Genomic DNA, 18,325 nt, shown 5'->3' with positions numbered 1-18,325 from the left:
CTCATAATTGAGCTCATTTACCTGACCTGGCTCATGCATGTATCCCTGGACCAATCACTGTGGCAAAGGGTTTGAATGATCTGATTGGTCAAGCCTGGGTCATGTAGCCATCCCTGGAAAGGGGGTTAAGGGTCGGGGTCAGCCCCATTCAAATCATGTGGACTAAAAATAAGGAAGGGAAGATTTTCCAAAGAAAAACCAGGGTAATGTTAACCAGAAATGTGGGGGGATGGATGCTGAGAAGGCACAGACAACATGCATCTACTGCAGCATCCTCCACTCTTAGTTGGTTTTTGAGGAGGGCTCATTGCAGAGCTGTCTGCACTGTTGCTACTTCTGGAGGTCCCCAAACTACTCTCTATTATGGACTTTTAAATTTTATTATTTCTCAATTAGAGAGTATTTAGGAATTTCTTGATTTTTAAAAAAGGCATAGAATTTAAACCCGATATTTGTTGAGGCAATGGGTAGAAACATCCAGAAGGTTTAATACACTTGGCAGTGTTTGGTTGAGAGAGTAAAACAAGATCAGACAACTTTTAGAGACATCTCCAAACTGGATATTGTGTTGACAACCCCAAATCTCTCTGCCTTCTTCTGTTCCATTCCATTTGCCTCTGGGCACCTACAGTTAAACCAAGAAAGGCTTATAGGGTCATCTCAGGTATGCATTGTTAGGCATGTTCTGGGAGGAAAAGGCTGCCTTTCAGATCTCCTAGGTGAAGAAAGAGATGGAAATGGAAGACAGACAAGGTTGCTTCAGAAAATTACCATTTTAATCCTGCAGTTTTGTAGAAGGATTCTAACTTTGGCTTCAACTAAAGGTATTTTAGGAGGCTGGCTGGTGGAAACATGGGCCTAGAGGTCCAGGTACTTTTCTCGGTTCTGCATTGTCTGGTTGACTTTGATCGAATTTCTCATCCTCTCTGGGCCTTCGCTTCCAAGTCCTGAAAAGGAAAGGTTGCAAATGTAATAACAAAATTTCACATAAATAAGTGTTTTCCAAAGTGTAGTATGCATACAATGGTGGTTCATGAGATTATTGCGGGACACATGCCATAGTTTTCTATTTTAATAATTATGTATTTGTTTTCAAACATACTAGATTCACCAGTACAGCAACTCCCAAGTTTTATGGATAATATGCTAATTTTCATGAAACCAATTAAAATAAATGCTATATTTTTCAAAGATGAGTACAGTTAAAAACGTTAAGTAGTATTAGAACCACTTGTGCACAGATATGGCAAAACCCAAAAGCGGTACATGAAGGAAGCTGCTATTTACAACTCAAATATAAACTTTTTTGATAGCATAGTATTACAACGATTTAACAGATGTGAAATCTGAGACCATGCTTTACTGAGAATGTACACTACACCAGTAACTGTGCTGGACAGTTTCCATGCATGTTATTATTAAATTTTCACAAATATCTCTGTGAGGTTCATAGTGTCAGCTCCATTTTGTACCTGAGAAACTAAGGCTTGGAGGAGGTTGATTACATTTTCTGAAGTCATGCACTGATTGGCTGTTATTCTAAGAACTCCCTGATTATAAAATCCAGGCTCTTTCTATCAGCTACACCGTTACCCCAGGACTCATGGTTAACAAGAGAGGGTAAACCAGGACAGAATCTTCTGACTCCAAATCCTGGGCACTTGTTCTCTAGAATTCTCAGTGCTTCAAATTCCAGAGGGGCCTTTTGATGTTCTTCATAGTCTAGACAGGGTTGGACATGAGGTTTCCAAATATGAAGTTTCATATGTCATACATTTCTGCAATAATCCCCTGCACTTATATCAATAAATTATCATAGCTCTAATTTTATGCATATTTGAATTTTTGCATCTTAAAAATTGCTTTTGTGCTCTGCAAGTTTGGGGGTGCTGTTCAGTGTGCACACTAGTAAGGAATAGCTGAGAGCTAGCAGGAAAATCTAGGGAATTATAAATAGGCTCTTCCTCAGAATGTATACAAGCTATGAGAGAAGGGGAGTGGGGACTCTGGGTAGAGAGGGGAAGAGAAAAGAGTGAGGAAATGCTGTGATGAGGAGAGAAGCTGGATGGAAAAGTTGCGAAGACACCATAGACAGACTCCACGTGGTTTAGTAATTTTATTTTAGGCTAGCTTTAGGTCCAAATAAATGTTAGAAACCATTGGCACAATGACCCAATTGTACATTTCTCATAGGACTGTGGTGACTATTTAAATAGATCAGTATTTCGTGATTAGCATGTGACTTGATCCATAGGAAGTCCTCTTGCAAATGGCAGCTGTTATAGTTGTGGAGATAATCATGTGTGCTGTTGAAAATGATCCTTTTTTAACCTAGATATGTCTTATATAAATAGAAGGCGTTTTCAAAACTCAGTAAGTTCTGCATTGAAATGATTAAATAAATCAAATTATATAATTTAATTAAATAAATAAAAGGACAAATGAACTGGAGAAACATGACAACATGCATGACAGATATCGAGTTAATTTTCTTAATACATAAAGGATGTCTGTAAATCAGTAATGAAAGCCCAACAACCCAATTTAAAAAAATAGGCCAAGGATGTCACACATAAAAAAAAAATCAGTGGCTTTTAAACATGTAAAAATATGTCAGCTGGGCATGGTGGCTCACACCTGTTAATCCAACACTAGCAGTAGTTGAAGACCAACCTGGGCAACACAGTGAGACCCCATCTGTAGACAAAGTTAAAAAATTGGCCAGGTGTGGTGGTTCATGCCTACAGCTTCAGCTACTTGGAAAGCTGTGGTTGGAGGATCGCTTGAACCCAGAAATTCAGGGCTGCCATGAGCCATGATCACATCACTGCACTCCAGCCTGGGCAACAGAGCAAGACTCTGTCTCAAAAAAAAAAAAAAAATGTTCATCTTAACTCACAGTGAGAGAAACTCAAAATTACAATGGCAGTGAGATACCATTTTTTAATCTATCAAATTGTTCAAATATAAAAAAGTTTAGTAGCATATACTATAATGAGGATGGGGAGAATGAGCTAATACATTGTTGCTAGCAACATAAATTGGCACAGCTTCAAGAAGGAAAATGTGGCAATATTTAACCAAAGTATAATGCACATTTCCTTTACCTCAGCAGTTCCCTTTCGAGGGTCTTCTTCCATGGCAGTACTCAGAAATCTGTACTTAGTCCTAACTAGAAGATTTATCGCCACCTTTTTAATAGCTAACGATTAGAAAAATATTCATCATGAGGGCACCAATTAAATTATAGTACATTCATACAATGGAAAGCTATGCTATTCAGCAGTTAAGAGGAAGCTTTAGCTAGAGCAACAGGTAGATAATATAACCATCTCCAAGATATATTCAGTGAAGAAAAGCATGGCACAGAATGGTATATAGTATGTTAATCATTTGTAGAAAAATTAGAAGGCTATATCTAAAGATATGTTTTTGTGCATTTATATATGAATAAAGTATTCCTGGCAGGATATCCCAGAAACGGAGGGTAAAAGGGAGGCTTCCCTTTAGTTTCTTATATCTTTGAATTATGTATCATTCTGTGTTACTTAATAAAAATTAAAAAAAAAAAAAACACTGAGTCCACATGGAGAGTTGGCCCTGGAACACTCTCCACAGCATTTATGTGGTTTTTTGCCACCCACTTTTCTCCCTTGGCTCAGTCCACTGCTGTGCTGGAGTAAGTCACAGGCCCAGAGCTGGACACATGCAGAGCCTTAAGAAAAACCTAATCTCAGAGTCCACAGAGAAAACAGGAGCCACAGGCAGCCCATTTAATGTAAGAGGGTCCACCATGACTTTTGAATCTAAAATACTGTTTTCACAGAAAAAGATCTGGCCTGGAACCTGAGGTTACAGGATGCCCGATTACATTTGAATCTCAGGTAAAAATGAAGTAAAAGTATGTCCCTGGTGATATTTGGAACATATTTACGTATTTTTAATTGCTTAATTTGGCAATCCGAGTGGGATTCGGAATCTGGCTGCTTGTTAGGCAGCAAATACTCTCTAAGCTAGGCTCTCCTGATTTGGGAAATGAAGAATAATAACTGTCCAGCCGTATCATGGGGTTGCTACAAGGCTTAATTATGCCCCAATGCTTTGTGAATAGTTAAGTGCTCTAAAATGGTCAGGAATGAACACAGTTGCTATCAGCGATGCTGTCATCAAAACCCTAGTCTCCATGGCAACCAACTTATTAAAACCCACTGCCTTGTTTTCTCCCAACTTTACTGTGATTTATTTCTTTTAAGCCTTAGTCATGTAGTCATACATTTATCTTTCTTATTTAAGGAAGATTTCTAAAATATATTAGATCTCATTTTCAGTATTTATTGTTCTTGGACTTAAATTTATTGCCTTTATTTTAAAACATCTTTACCTTAGTTAAGTGACTAGCAAGGTAGACTGCTTAATTCATTTGGCATGTATTTATTTAACACCTATTATGTTACCCAGCATTACAGGTAAAGAGCTGAGTAAAATAGACACAAACCTGCCATCACTGAATGTATCATCTGGCTGAGATCCAGCTTTGTTAAAATAGGAGGAGGAGAATAAGCAGATAAGAAGAGTACTTTTCAAACCTGGCTTGACTATTAGAATCACCTGGGGAGGTATGTAGGCTTTATTGCAGACCAAAGCCTCCCTCAGCAATTCCAGGTTGAGAACATCTGGATTAGAAGGAGCATAGAGTATGTTGGCTCTTGAACTCAATAAAGACTATTTTGCAAGTGATGAATTCTCAGCCAGTGCAAATGTGGTTACTTACATAGACATGTAGAGTGAATACACAAGCCAGATCTGCAAACTGGTAAAAACAAATGGAAGGAACAGGAACTGGGTTTAGAGCAGACAGGATGTGGTATTCGATTGCAGTATTTGAGAAGACCCAAGATTGTCTAAGCAAGGGTTTCCAAACCATCCCTGTTCAGACATCAAGCTTCAGGGGCTCGTGGAAGGCAGGTTGATGGAGAGGAAATAGACTTAATAAGAAAAATTGTCCTGGACAACAAATGGCTGTATAGCTCTATTTGGCCTACCTGGTGATCACACCCACACTTCTTTGTTCCATTAATAGGTGGATTTCTGTATTCATTTATGTTTGGAGAAAAAAATGTTTTATATTCATGAATCTAGATCAGATTGCTCATTTACAGATATCATGAGGCTTACCTTTATTTAAACTCTTATTTCTAATACGATGCTCCCACCATCGTAAGTCCTATCTTCTCTAAAATGCAACGAAATGAAATGTGTTTACCTCCACAGCTACATTTTCTTTTTCAATGGAATATTCTTGTTCCTACCTGCTTTTATCCTTTATAATAGACATAAAATTCAGAACTTAAAATGTGAAAGTCCAAATCAAAGCAAATATAGATGTGTATCAATACATACATACACACACACATGTGTGTATATATATTTACTGTATTATAGTGAAATTTTCATAGGCACTCGTCTCTTCTTGTTTAAATGAAACTGAAATTTATATAATTTTTTTGTTTGACAGAATTGCCTTGCACAATACATGAGAAAAAATATTCAGTCTTACTGACAGCGGTGTTCTAGTAAAACTGGTAAGATAGTTAGCATCTCTTGTCTTGTGAATGAACATATATTTTATGGAAGGAGATACCTTTTTCCTACCAGGTACACCTGGGGAACTTGTGGGGTGAATTCAGTTACTCATTATCTTCTGATGTCATCACCATCCACATTTATTTTAAATACAAGGACATTTCTATGTTTAGAAGGAATATCTTCCCTGCCTGACAAATGTTGTAGTGGAGAATGTATTCTGAGGACTGATCTTTGGTCGAACAAACACTGTCTATTGGGTACGGCCGCCTTTTCTTACATTTTCATCCTTTGTTAAATACCATATGAAGTGAAGCTCCCTTTCCAAATATTCTGCGACCTTTCATTGTGGGTTCATCACTTGGTTTTCTGTTGGTAGTTGCTAAGGTAAACTTCTCTTCTAAAACTGCCACTTGGGTCTGCAGGGTTTAAAGCTACACCCTTCCCAGACCCTATGACAAAGGGTGGAACAAACATCTGTGGTTGTGGTTTCAAATGTTGACAGATTGTTTACACTGGAGATGGCCTCCTGGCATTTGTTTTGCTTTTGCCAGGCTTAATGCTTCGTAATCTTTTAAGACTACTTTGCAGTATTAACTATGATCTGAGGATAATTTCCCTGTTGCCAGGGAGAACCAAAATGGCATTCAAGACAGCTAAGCAATGCTGACCTCATCACTTCTCCATGTATTGCTGATCTCTGCACTTTGGGACTCCTCAAAATTTGAGGTTGATAAAACTGTAGCTCTCTTTAATCTAGAAATGTCACACACTGAAACATTTTCTGAATGCTTGCCACAGTCTCTGCATTCCAGAAAGGCAGAGAATTGTGCATTTCAACCATCCTTTGTGTATCCTGACATAATGAGAATTCGTGTTTCAGAAAATAAAACAGTGGAGATATAGGTGAAAATAGTAGGTGTGGTGTGAGTTGCCAACAAAGTTACAGCTCTCATTAAATATTATATTTGCTTGAATAACAGTAAATTGAGTAATTGGCATGAAATTCAAACCTAATAGGAGATCTCCATAATAGAAAGTAACTTTTATCTGTAACTTTAATGTAACTTTTAATGTTTTAAATGTAACTTTATATATAAACATGATAAAACAAGCCTATCATCAGGAAAGAGTTTACCCATTTATTTAAAAATATAGAAAGCACCTAGGAGACAGGCAGATATGGCATGTACTCCTATATGCTTAAAACCCTAATCTGACAAGTAGTCAGACAAATAAAAATTAAAGTAACAAAAAAAATTTAGTTACTGATAGTAAAATAAAAAGACTTTAATAAGACATCTAAACATGTTTGGGGGTAGAGATTAGCAAAGGCTGCCTGGTAAAAGTAGTATCTAAACAGGTCCATCATGTACAGTTGTATAGGTTGCACACTGCACAATTTTATGTGGTAGATCTGTTAAGCTAAGACCATAATAAAGTATAGAGTGAGCTCAAAAGGAAGTGAGCAGTAGTGGTATGGATGTATGAGGGAAGGGGTATGAAAGAGGGTATCCTAGATAAAGGAAACAGCATGTGGGAAGACCTGAAGCAATAAAGAGCCTGGCACCTTAGCTTAAAGGAACTAAAAGAAATTATGTAACTGCCATGTAGGCTACAAAAAGGGTGTGGTTAAATATGTGAGCCTGAACACCAAGGCCATATAAATTGAGGAAATGGAGACCCTCCTCAGGTGTTTTAGGCTAGGAAATGACATGATCAGGTTGGCATAATAGAAATAACACTCTGGCTGTAGTGTGGAGATTAGATTAGAGTGGGGCAAGACTGAAGCACATAGACCTATCAGAAGGGCATTGCAATAATCCAGACAGAAGATAGTTTTTGAAACTGGATCAGTGGAGGGAACTTGATGGAATGGTCAGCTTTGAGAGAAATTTTCAAAATTAAGTTATCGAGATTGATAGAATTTTTGGAGGAGGGAGATGAAAGAATCAATAAATACGCTAAGATTTCTTGATTGGTCACTAGATAGCTGGGGTTCCATTCACTCAGATTTGGAAGAGCAGGATTTGGGAGAAAGAGAATGAGTTAAAGTGCCTCTGGCATGTCCACGTGGAGATGCCCAACAGAAAGATATATGAGACTGGAAGTGATAGGGGATCAGGCCAGAGTGGTAGACTTGGGAATTATCTCTGTATAAATGAAGCTGGAAGGCATAAGAGAAGTCAGTCACTTAGGTAATTTGGATGCCCATAGCAGAATAATTAATAGTGGTTTAAATTGGGATTTTTTGTTGTTGTTGTTGTTTCCTAGTGAAAAGTGCAGAGATAGGAAGTCCAAACTGGTTTGAAGACTCAACCATGTGATCAGGAACTCAGCTCCTGCTGTTTTTACACCCTACCCACAGTGGTAGTGTCCATTTTCAGGGTTGCCTGCTAGGGTGAACAATGCTGTCAGTTTCCCTGGAAAATATATGCTGTTCTCAGAACATAGGACTTTAAATTTAATTAATTAATTAATTAATTATATTTTTGAGATAGGGTCTTGCTCTGTAGGCTGGGCTGGACTGCAACGGCACAGTCACAGCTTTCTGCGGCCTCAACCTCCCCAGGCTCAGGTTATTCTCCCACCTCAGCCTCTGAGTAGCTGGGATTACAGGTGCCATGCCTGGCTAATTTGTCTTTTTCTGTTGAGACAGGGTTTTGCCAGGTTTTCCATGCTGGTTTTGAACTCTTAGGCCCAAACGATTCTCTCAATCTGCCTCCCAAAGTACTGGGATTACAGGGGTGAGCCACCACACCAGACTGGAACTTTGAATTTTAAAACCAGGAAAGTCCCAGGCTAGCTAAGATGATTTGTTCACCCTAGTTACCTCCTGACCTTAAGGTGGCCATTGCAACTCCAGCCCATTGCATGCACACTTCAGACAGAAAGAAAGAGGAAGGGAAAGGACAAAAGAAACATACTAGCTGAGTCGGCCCCATCCTTGAGGAGCTTTCTTGAAAGCCCCATTAACAATTTTCTCCATCTAGAACTAAGACACTAGCCACCCCAAATGCAAAGGCCGTACAGCATTGTCATTCTTGTGGCTGGGCACATTGCCAGCCCCAGTCAAAATGGGGTTCTGTAATGAGGAAGCAGGAGAGAATGGGTTTTAGGGAGGCAATTAGCAGTTACTGCTATGGTGAGAAAGAGTCATCAAAGTAGAGAAGCTGGACCCAGACCCAGTGACATACTAACAAGGAAGAGACTAACAAAGGTAGAGAATACCATGAGAAGACAGAGGAGTAGCAGGTAGAAGCAGGAGCAAAACTATTAAAGGGGGATCAAGGAATCCAGAGGAAAAGAACATTTCAATATCAAGATGTTGATGCTGCTCCCATGAGATTTTATAAACAGGGACCACCTCTGAGGTAAAAAAATGTCACCGTCTTTCTGTGGAAATTTCCCTCACTCCCAAAAAGCCAAACCACCCCAAATATGGGAGGAGTTTCTCAGTCAACTAGGAAGGAAGAAGTTGGATGTGATCTGCCCCATGTGGTCTTCTCCTAGGACCAGGCAGATATTGCTAATCAATAGTGACACTTTATTCAGAGTGTCTCCCCAGGCCTCACTTTTCTTCCATGTCTATCCTAAGTGGCACTAAAGAAAAAAAAACTTCCCTGGCATCAAGATCCCTTTACTAGACATCAAGGTCTTGTCCAGTTTCACCATATTAAAGTTCTCTGGAGGTTCTGCAGTTGTCAGCAAAGCTCTGCCTTTATTTGTGAGAGGAGGAAATTTTTTTCTTATAAATGAATTTGAAAAGGAAGAAATTTTTCTTTTTGGAGCTAAGCATTGTATAATAATGACAGATACATGATGAATTTCTTGAGCCAAGTGACATTGACAAGGAATACCGAGAACACGAAAATTCAACTTCCATGTTGGGAAGAAGGACTTACCACACCCATGACCCTGTGTGTTGGGATAGTTTGGAAGTTTGTACATGGTAATTTTATGCTGCTCTATAAATGCAGGCTTTGCTTTTTCCTTAAGCAAAGCTATATTTCCCCAGTGCAAGAGATCTTTGCTGGTCTAGAGAAGGTTTCATTCTGGGTGGAATTTCTTACCACTTGGGACCAAAATAGGATGACAGCGTCTAGTTGTTGCTTTTCAATTACAGATCATTTTGCCCACCACACTTCAGAAGTGGGACCTGCCTATAAAGTTGCCCTGCAAATCAACCATTCTTAGTATCCTGGCTTCTGGGGAGATTTACATGTAAACTTATACCTATTAAGTCTCATTCATCCTCTTATCCATGGAAACTAGCCAAAAAGCAGAAGTTTCATGTACTTTCATTGAATGAGAATGAAAAGTTCCTTGAATCTGTGTCATATTAGGGGCTTTACATGGCAAGGAGAGGGGAGAAGAGAAGCCATTCCAATCAAAAACATGCACTGGAAAGATATGCCTTGCAAACCTCCATGGGGAAACCCTTTCTAATCCAGCAAGATGATTTGGAAGCCTGATGGACTTGTTTATGTTAAATGATATGAAGTACCCTGTTGTTTGGCAACTAGGGGTTCATATACTTTATGGAAATGGGTTATTCATAAGATGTACACATTGTGAGTTAGTAAATACTTACTTGGTAAATACTTACCAAGACATTGGACTGAAACTATGGACTGTGCCTTATACAAGGTGATAACTAGAGGTCTGCCAGTGCTACCCTTCTGCAGGGTGGCTCTGTAACCCTTTATCTTCACATTGCCCCATTTCCCATGCTTAGGCAGGATTTACTGGTAATATTTGCTAGGGTCCTCTGAGCCCAAGCCTGTGGGTCTCTCTGACAGCAGTAAGTAACCTAAGTGCAGTTGCAATTAATCTTATTTTGTGTCCCTTGATTCTAAGTTCTACCACAAATTTGCTAACATCTTTTTAGGGAGTGGGGAGGCGCACTACTGTAGATCAATTGTAAGACATGCACTGATTTTAGAAATCTTGATACGTTTAAAAGTCTTCTAGATTTGAGACACTGTGGTAAAAAAATTAATCGGATTATTGTGTTATCAGTAGAAATAATATTTATAAAGAAGCCCAAACAAACATCCACATAAATTTATCCACACCTTCAGATTCCCAGTGTAAGGAAAAGGAAGAGAAGGTGGTTTTCCTGCTGTAAGCAAATGATACTATGGAAAAGGTAAATTAGTAAAGGAGACAGAAAAGGAAATACTTGGAGACAATCTGGTGGAGGGGAAAAGACCTGGACTCTGTGCCTCAGCTTGGTTTACTAGTGTTTCCTTGAACCAATGAATTAATTTTTGTTTCTTATTTGTAAAATGGCAATTCCTATATCATAAGATCATTTGACAGACTTAAGAGAGAAGAACATGTGTCAAGAATCTAGTACTCAGGGTACAACAAATGTTAGTTGTTTCTGAATCTTTGTTTCTTACCAGATGCCGTGAGCTGAAGTCTTAAAAGTTACGTTCATCTTCATTTTATTAAAAGTATGATTTACATAATTAGTGATTTATTAAACAACATAGATTAATAGCAAAATTGGAAGCTTCAGACAGAAGATGAAAATATTTTATGTAAGTCATATTTCTTATTTTTTCTTACATATTTTCAGGTCAGAACATTATCTGCCAGAAATAATCAGCAGATTTATAAATCATTGTGAATCTGATTGAGAAAAAACTCAGATATTAATAGTACCAAAGATTAAACAAATTTTTTAATTTAAGGAGTGCTATATTGTTTATTTCCTGATAACACAGTGAACTTTGAGTTCCCGATACCCATTGTATTTACTATACATATTGAGAAATTTGACTCTTTCATGTTTTTTAAAGTCTTTAATATGCAAAGAAAATAACATTCCTTCAAAATGTAAGCTGATGGCTTATACATAATTGAGGATACAGTTCCACAGAGGCATCCTCTCTTCACGATAGGAATCTGTTCTTTGCAGAAACTTTAAGAACATGTTCTAGATGCTTTGCGTGTATTATTGTCCAGGCTGCTTTGATCATCTGGTAGATCTCAGAGATGACTGTCCTAGCATAAAAAGACATCCACAGTAGTAAAGCAGGCACTAGGGAGAATAGATCTAGCTGCAGATAGTTGGAAGATCTTCTACACAGCGGATAGAAGTTGATGTCAGAAAGGTAGGGCAGGCCTGGCACGGTGGCTCACTCCTGTAATCTCAGCCCTTTGGGAGGCCAAGGCGGGTAGTTCACCTGAGGTCAGGAGTTGGAGACCACCGTGGCCAACATGGTGAAACCCCGTCTCTACTAAAAATACAAAAATTAGTTGGGTGTGGTGGTGGGCACCTGTAATCCCAGATACTTGGGAAGCTGAGACAGCAGAATCACTTGAACCTGGGAGGTGGAGGCTGCAGTGAGCTGAAATTACACGACTGCACTCCAGCCAGGGTGACAGACAGAGCAAGACTGCAAAAAAAAAAAAAAAAAAAAAAGGAAGGGAGGGAGGGCAACAGGCAGCAGGTAGAACAGGAGGTCCAGTATGAGATGACGAGGTGGGATAACCATCAGAAGAGGATGCTGATCATCTAACTGGACATAGAAGCACTAACATTTATTAAGAACTTGGCTAAGTACTTTTGTTACCTTATTTAATCTTGTTTAAAATGCTACAAAATTTTAACATCCCCACTTTACCAATAAAGTGAGTTTCAGACAGTATAATTAACTTGCCTAAAGTGACATTGTTTCTAAGGAGTGTGGCCAGGACTTGAACCAACATTAAGCTGATGTGACAGTCACACTCAACCATTCCACCATACTGTGTCCACAGCAGGACCTAATCCAGGGAGGCAGACAGTTAAGGCATTCAGAAAATTGAGTAGGAAGATCTTAGCTTGAGTTCAGGAACTGGACTTCAGCCCTGGGAAAGAAGCTGCCAAAAAGAAGCAGTGTCGTTGTCTTATATATGCAAGGCACTAAATGCTAAACAGAAGAGATGTAGGCATTGCTGTCAGACCTGGGTCATGAGATTTCAGCCAGAATCACATCAGGAGTAAATATGCCGGATTCTCCTTGAAATGATGATTAGCCTTGGGTAAGAACCAGAGGAGCTTATCTGTGAGGAGGGAGACTGCTGAGTATGGTCAGCCAGGATGAGCCTGGCACTAGAAGAACTAAGTTGTAGATTTTAACATCAAGGGGCCAATTAAAGTGAAATGAATGATGGCTGTTCTCATATCAACATTGAAAATGTGCTACTGGTCTGTGAACTGAGCAAATACCTTCTCTGATCCATATTGGGAAAAAAAGTAAGAAGGCAATATACGTTTCTCACTCCCTGGGATAACTAAAGGACTCCTGCCTTTGATGATGAGAACAGAAATTAGCCATTAACATGAGCATTTACAAGGCATCTTTATATACAGCCATGCACTGCAAAATGATGTTTTGGTCAATGATGGGCATATATGATGATGAAACCATATCCCATAATATTATAATGAAACTGAAAATTCCCTGTAGCTTAGTGACATTGTGATGATTCTGATCTTGCATAGACCCTAGGCTAATGTGTATGTTTGCATCTTGGTTTTTTGTTTGTTTGTTTTGTTTTACTTTAAAAGTTTTTATTGTGCAGATTTTTTTTTTTTGAGACAGCATCTCACTCTGTTGTCCAGGCTGGAGTACTGTTGTGTAAACACAGCTCACTGCAGCTCAACCTACTGAGCTCAAGCAACCCTCTCACCTCAGCCTCCTGGGTAGCTGTGCCACCATGCCTGTGTAATTTTTTTATTGCATTTTACGTTTTGGGGTACATGTGAAGAAGATGCAAGATTGTTGCATAGGTATGCACATGGCAGTGTAGTTTGCTGCCTTCCTCCCCATCACCTATATCTGGCATTTCTCCCCATGCTATCTCTCCCCAATTCCCCACCCTCTGCTGTCCCTCCCCTACTTCCCCCTGACAAATCCCAGTGTGTAGTGCTCCCCTCCCTGAGTCCATGTGTTCTCATTGTTCAACACCTGCCTATGAGTGAGAACATGCGGTATTTCATTTTCTGTTCTTGTGTCAGTTTGCGGAGAATGATGGTTTCCAGATTCATCCATGTACCTACAAAGAACATGAACTCATTGTTTTTTATGGCTGTGTAGTATTCCATGGTGTATATGTGCCACATTTTCCCTGTCTAGTCTATCACCGATGGGCATTTGGGTTGATTCCAAGTCTTTGCTATTGTAAACAGTACTGCAATGAACATTCATGTGCATGCGTCCTTAGAGTAGAACGATTTATAATCCTTTGGATATATACCCAGTAATGGTATTGCTGGGTCAAATGGAATTTCTATTTCTAGGTCCTTGAGGAATTGCCACACTGTCTTCCACAATGGTTGAACTAATTTACACTCCCACCAACAGTGTAAAAGTGTTCCTATTTCTCCACATCCTCTCCAGCATCTGTTGTCTCCAGATTTTTTAATGATCACTGTTCTAACTGGAGTGAGATGGTATCTCAGTGTAGTTTTGATTTGCATTTCCCTAATGACCAATGGTGATAAGCATTTTTTCATGTTCATTGGCCTCATATATGTCTTCTTTTGAAAAGTGTCTGTTATATCCTTTGCCCACTTTTGAATGGGCTTGTTTGTTTTTTTCTTGTAAATCTGTTTTAGTTATTTGTAGATTCTGGATATCAGCCCTTTGTCAGATGGGTAGATTGAAAAAATTTTTTCCCATTCTATTGGTTGCTGATTCACTCTAATGACTGTTTCTTTTGCTATGCAGAAGCTGTGGAGTTTGATTAGGTCCCATTTGTCTATTTTGGCTTTTGTTGCCAATGCTTTTGGTGTTTTAATCATGAAGTGTGTGCCTATGCCTATGTCCTGAATGGTTTTGCCTAGATTTTCTTGTAGGGTTTTTGTGGCATTAGGTCTTATGTTTAAGTCTTTAATCCATCTGGAGTTAATTTTAGTGTAAGGTGTCAGGAAGGGGTCCAGTTTCTGCTTTCTGCACATGGCTAGCCAGTTTTCCCAACACCATTTATTAAACAGGGAATCCTTTCTCCATTGCTTGTTTTTGTGAGATTTGTCAAAGATCAGATGGTTGTAGATGTGTGGTGTTGCCTCTGAGGTCTCTGTTCTGTTCCATTGGTCTATATCTCTGTTTTGGTCCCAGTACCATGCTGTTTTGATTACTGTAGCCTTGAAGTCAGGTAGTGTGATGCCTCCAGCTTTGTTCTTTTTGCTTGGAATTGATTTGGCTGTGCGGGCTCTTTTTGTTCCATATGAATTTTAAGGTTGTTTTTTCCAGTTCTGTGAAGAAGGTCATTGGTAGCTTGATGGGGAGAGTGTTGACTCTGTAAATTACTTTGGGCAGTATGGCCATTTTCCCGATATTGATTCTTCCTAACCATGAGCATGGAATGCTTCTCCACCTGTTTGTGTCCTCTCTTATTTCATTGAGCAGTGGTTTGTAGTTCTCCTTGAAGAGGTCCTTTACGTTCTTTGTTAGTTGTATTCCTAGGTATTTTATTCTCTTTGTAGCAATTGTGAATGGCAGTTCGTTCTTGATTTGGCTCTCTTTAAGTCTGTTATTGGTGTATAGGAATGCTTGTGATTTTTGCACATTGATTTTGTACCCTGGGACTTTGCTGGAGTTGCTTATCAGTTTAAGGAGATTTTAAGCTGAGACAATGGGGTCTTCTAAATATACAATCATGTCATCTGCAAATAGAGACAATTTGACTTCCTCCTTTCCTATTTGAATACCCTTTATTTCTACTTCTTGCTTGATTGCTCTGGCTAGAACTTCCAGTACTATATTGAATAGGAGTGGTGAGAGAGGACATCCTTGTCTAGTACCGGATTTCAAAGGGAATGCTTCCAGTTTTTGCCCATTCAGTATGATATTGGCTGTTGGTTTGTCATAAATAGCTTTTATTACTTTGAGATACATTCCATCAATACCTAGTTTATTGACGGTTTTTTGCATAAAGCGCTGTTGAATTTTATCAAAGGCCTTCTCTGCATCTATTGAGATAATCATGCGGTTTTTGTTCTTGGTTCTGTTTATGTGGTGAATTACGTTTATAGACTTGCATATGTTGAACCAGCCTTGCATCCCTGGGATGAAGCCTACTTGATCATGGTAGATAAGCTTTTTGATGTGCTGTTGCAATTAGTTTGCCAGTATTTTATTGAAGATTTTTACATCTATGATCATCATGGATATTGGCCTGACGTTTTCTTTTCTTGTTGAGTCTCTGTGAGGTTTTGGTATCAGGATGATGTTGGTCTCATAAAATGATTTGGGAAGGAGTCCCTCTTTTTGGATTGTTTGGAATAGTTTCAGAAGGAATGGTACCAGCTCCTCTTTGTGTGTCTGGTAGAATTCAGCTGTGAACCCCTCTGGACCTGGGCTTTTTTGAGGTGGTAGGCTCTTAATTGCTGCTTCAACTTCAGCCCTTGTTATTGGTCTATTCACAGTTTCGACTTCTTCTTGGTTTAAGCTTGGGAGAATGCAGGTGTCCAGGAATTTATCCATTTCTTCCAGGTTTACTAGTTTATGTGCATAGAGTTGTTTGTAATATTCTCTGATGATGGTTTGTATTTCTGTGGAATCTGTGGTGATATCCCCTTTATCCTATTTTATTGCATCTATTTGATTCTTCTCTATTTTCTGATTAATCTGGCTAGTGGTCTATTTTGTTGATCTTTTTGAAAAACCAGCTCCTGCATTTATGGATTTTTTGAAGGGTTTTTTGTATGGCTATCTCCTTTAGTTCTGCTCTGATGCTTCTCATGTGGACATTTATTGCTATATATTTTCCTCTAGATGCTGCTTTAAATGTGTCCCAGTGTTTCTGATAGATGTCTTTGTTCTCATTGGTTTTGAAGAACATCTTTATTTCTGCCTTCATTTCATTGTTTATCCAGTCAACATTCAAGAGCCAGTTGTTCAGTTTCCATGAAGCTGTGCAGTTCTGAGTTAGTTTCTGAATTCTGAGTTCTAACTTGATTGCACTGTGGTCTGAGAAACTGTTATGATTTCTGTTCTTTTACATTTGCTGAGGAGTGATTTACTTCCAACTATGTGGTCAATTTTAGAGTAGGTGTGATGTGGTGCTGAGAAGAATGTATATTCTGTGGATTTGGGGTAGAGAGTTCTGTAAATGTCTATTAGGTTTGCTTGTTCCAGGTATGAGTTCAAGTCCTGGATATCCTTGTTAATTTTCTGTCTCATTGATCTGTCTAATGTTGACAGTGGGTGTTAAAGTCTCCCACTATTATTGTGTGGGAATCAAAGTCTCTTTGTAAGTCAATTAGAACTTGCCTTATATATCTGGGTGCTCCTGTATTGGGTACATATATATTTAGGATCGTTAGCTCTTCTTGTTGCATTGATCTTTTTACCATTATGTAATGTCTTCGTCTCTTCTGATCTTTGTTGGTTTAAAGTCTATTTTATCAGAGACTAGAATTGCAACCCCTGCTGTTTTTTTTCTCTCTCTGTTTTCTTGGTAAATCTTCCTCCATCCATTTATTTTGAGTCTATGTGTATCCTTGCATGTGAGATGGGTTTCCTGAATATAGCACATCAATGGGTTTTGGCTTTTTTTCCAATTTGCCAGTCTGTGTCTTTTGATTGGTGCATTTGTCCCATTTACATTTAGGATTAATATTGTTATGTATGAATTTGATTCTGCCATTTTGATGCTAGCTGGCTGTTTTGCCCATTAGTTGATGCAGTTTCTTCATTGTGTTGATGCTCTTTACCATTTGGTATGTTTTTGGAGTGGCTGGTACTGGTTGTTCCTTTCCATGTTTAGTGCTTCTTTCAGGAGCTCTTATAAAGCAGGCCTGGTGGTGATGAAATCTCTGAGTAATTGCTTGTTTGTAAAGGATTTTATTTCTCCTTTACTTATGAAGCTTAGTTTGGCTGGATATGAAATTCTAGATTGAAAGTTCTCTTCTTTAATGATGTTGAATATTGCCCCCCCTCTCTTCTAGCTTGTAGGATTTCTGCTGAGAGATCTGTGAGTCTGATGGACTTCCCTTTGTGGGTAACCCCACCTTTTTCTCTGGGTGCCCTTAGCATTTTCTCCTTCATTTCAACCCTGGTGAATCTGACTATTATGTGCCTTGGGGTTGCTCTTCTTGAGGAATATCTTTGTGGTGTTCTCTGTGTTTACTGGACTTAAATATTGGTCTGCCTTGCTAGGTTGAGGAAGTTTTCCTGGATAATATCCTGAAGAGTGTTTTCCAGCCTGGATTCATTCCCTCTGTCACATTCTGGTACACCTATCAAAAGTAGATTAGGTGTTTTCACATAGTCCCATGTTTCTTGGAGACTTTGTTCATTCCTTTTTACCCTTTTCTCTCTAATCTTGCCTTCTCATTTTATTTCATTGAGTTGATCTTCGACCTCTGATATCCTTTCTTCTGCTTGGTCAATTTGGCTGTTGAACCTTGTGTATGCTTCACAAAGTTCTCGTGTTGTGTTTTTCAGCTCCATCAATTCACTTATATTCCTCTCTAAGCTGTTTATTCTTGTTAGCATTTCATGAAACCTTTTTTTCAAGGCTCTTAGTTCCTTTGCATTGGGTTAGAACATGTTCTTTTAGCTCAGAGAAGTTTGTTATTACCCACCTTCTGAAGCCTGATTCTGTCAAGTCATCAGAGTCATTCTCCGTCCAGCCTTGTTCCCTTGCTGGTGAGGAGTTGTGATCCCTTGGAGGAGGATAGGTGTTCTGGTTTTGGGTGTTTTTATCCTTTTTGCGCTGATTTCTTCCTATCTTG

General features: G+C 38.9%; 1 protein-coding gene across 5 annotated transcripts in view; it reads left to right on the top strand.

The window, feature by feature from the left end:
* The window catches only part of MAMDC2 (MAM domain containing 2), a 187,092-nt gene that overhangs the window by 50,770 nt on the left and 117,997 nt on the right, over nucleotides 1–18,325 (top strand). The window lies entirely within an intron of this gene.

This window comes from Callithrix jacchus, chromosome 1, assembly GCF_049354715.1.
Source record: "Callithrix jacchus isolate 240 chromosome 1, calJac240_pri, whole genome shotgun sequence".
In the NCBI taxonomy this organism is placed as follows: Eukaryota; Metazoa; Chordata; class Mammalia; order Primates; family Cebidae; genus Callithrix; species Callithrix jacchus.
Note: the sequence above shows the minus strand (reverse complement) of the source record. Positions and strands in the feature narration are given on the sequence as shown.